This window comes from Montipora foliosa, chromosome 1 (assembly GCF_036669935.1).
Source record: "Montipora foliosa isolate CH-2021 chromosome 1, ASM3666993v2, whole genome shotgun sequence".
Taxonomy (NCBI): Eukaryota; Metazoa; Cnidaria; class Anthozoa; order Scleractinia; family Acroporidae; genus Montipora; species Montipora foliosa.
This window is the reverse complement of record NC_090869.1, coordinates 29,464,259-29,466,758: the sequence shown is the minus strand read 5'-3', so window position 1 is coordinate 29,466,758 and position 2,500 is coordinate 29,464,259. Positions and strand designations below refer to the sequence as shown.

Sequence of the window (2,500 nt, the reverse complement as noted above, 5' to 3'; positions counted from 1 at the left end):
TGCTTTGTGAGACATTTGCAAATGGGGAAAAATATGTTGCAGCATTGTTCAACTCTCCTGAGAAAGAGGAGGCCCACTTCATGTCTGAAGGAATTAATTTCATGGCAAATCTTACTTGATACCCCTTCTCAGTGGTCAACCATTTGTTTTCCACTTCTTCCATTTCTTTTGTAAGTTGTTGTGTGTAGGCTTTCATCAAAGGGTGGTCCTCCTCACAGTTGGCTCCCAGCAGGAGGTGATTTTCATTGCAACTCTGGATGCGACTTAACAGGTTTAGGATACTGACTAAGTAGGCTGCAAAGATGATTATAAGAACATAACAGATCACGATCAGTACAGCAGAAGTGGTCACTACCACAGCTATGTTATGCCCCCAAGTGATATAAAGAAGTACTAAATATAAGAATATTAACATTGTTCATATGGGCCCTTACTTACACAATGAAATGCATGTGAAAGATTGTTCACAGTATCCTGAGGTACAACTAAGCTCTAACAGATATACTGATAATTCAAAAGTTTCGTGCAGCGATTTTACATAAACTGGCCATTCATGTTATTCTAAACTAACTAAACAAGCTTACCAGTGGCGCAATCATCTTTACCAAATGGTGCACCATCTGCCCCTATAGCAACCCAGAATAGTCCCTCTACACCATGAAACCAATGAAGCATGGGGATTTGTTTATGAAGATCCATATACAGATCAGCAAGTTTCAGGAGATATGATTTAAGTGGTCTGTAAACGCCAGGAACACATTCTGTAGATAGCTCTGTGGCTAGTGTTTGTAAATCTCTCACTTCTCCAACATCAATAGTTTTCAAAAAGGACATCAGAGTTTTATAGGGTAAAATTTTGGGCACTTCAACCCCTGGAAGAATTTCTGCTTTCTGATTTTTTCTCTTTTTCCCCCCTGACTCATTCAAGACATCAGAACTATTTCTTATACTGGTCTATTTTCTCTTTCCAAGCAGCCCACTTTCATAAAGTACTCGCATGCTTCTAATTTTGTTTGCTTTGCTCTTTTCATATTCTTTGATCTTGCTGTTCACAATGCTTGGAACAAGTGAATCCATGCATTTCTTAGAATTGGATATATACTCTCTCATCTCTCCAGTTTCTGCCGAGGTAATCAAAGTTGTCCAAAGGCCATCTTTTATTGATTTTGCTTGTTCTTTCTCAGAAGTGTAAACATGACTGCCACAGTGGATTGCTTTAACAGCCTCAACAGTTTTCTGTTTTCGTCGCCTGAACTGGCTTGCTGACAAACTTAGTGTTTCACTATCAGCTGAATTGATTTTACTGATCACAGATGGCCTCCTTGACATTTTTCCTGGCATACTTGGGTGTTCACACTGATCTGTACTGTTCTCTATTTCTGTGAGCTTTAAAAAAAACATTTCCAAACTAACTCACTAACATAACTGTCTAAACATAATATTACTACTACCTAAAAATACAGTCCTTGTGATCTCACTAATACCACTCAAGTATACACCTAATCTGGACGGTGCAAATTGCTGGAGTTGTGACCCTGTAAACCAGTATTAGGGTTAACTGGGTTAGACCTACACCTACAGCTGTACATGCATGTACACCTGCAAAGTACTCCATCTGCATAGTAATTCCACGAAGCACATTAAATGCATTATACAGAAATAAATTCTGAAATTGAATTGACAATAATATTGTGGAAAAGTGGCTTTATTTTAGTTTTTAGTTGAAAAGCTCAGATACTGCTAAGATATCCTTCCACTACAAATTTATTGATATAATATAGAAATTATGCAATTAAATACCTCTTACCTTTCTTTTCCTTCTCACTATTTTCTTTGTTTGAGCATTCAGCATTTTGGTGAGCTCTTCCAACTCCCCTTCCTTCTCAACAAGACCATTTCTAAGGGCCTCTGCATTTTGTATGGCTATCTTTTTGGCATGTTGGTAAGCACCAATATTAAATCGACGTTTTCTTGTCACTCCTTGCGGTATGCTGAAATACCATTGATTTATTTTTTTCATTCAATGCTATTTGGGATGTAAAATCAAACTTTCTAACAGAGGAAGGATCGAACTAAAATCCTATCATTTTTGTTTTTTCTCGTAAACCACATAAAGCCCAAAAAATCAAGTTAAAAACTCACCTTTCGATGCCCACTTCAACCAGTAAATTGTCTTGGTTCGCCACTCCAAGCATGCTTCTATGAAGGACGCTTCAAGAATAATCCTGGCAGTTTACACATCAAAATAAAGCTTGTCTTCTCTAGAAAACGAATTTGCCCGCCATTTCTCTCTTCGAGGTACCCAGTCTTCACACGGCGAGGTTTTTCTCGGGTAATCTGCAGGGGATTTCGAATAAATTCAGACCAGAGGCCTTTGCGCGCATTTTAGCCGCCATATTGGATTTTTTTCTTGGACACTCTGATGATCGATTTGAGGGGTGGTTTGGCCCCGGCGTGAAAGTACATATAGATTCTCAAGCTAGCAAAGACGAAGATCTTC

General features: G+C 38.5%; 1 pseudogene; it reads left to right on the top strand.

Moving 5' to 3' along the window:
• The window catches only part of LOC138012563 (uncharacterized), a 583,226-nt pseudogene that overhangs the window by 356,216 nt on the left and 224,510 nt on the right, over positions 1–2,500 (top strand).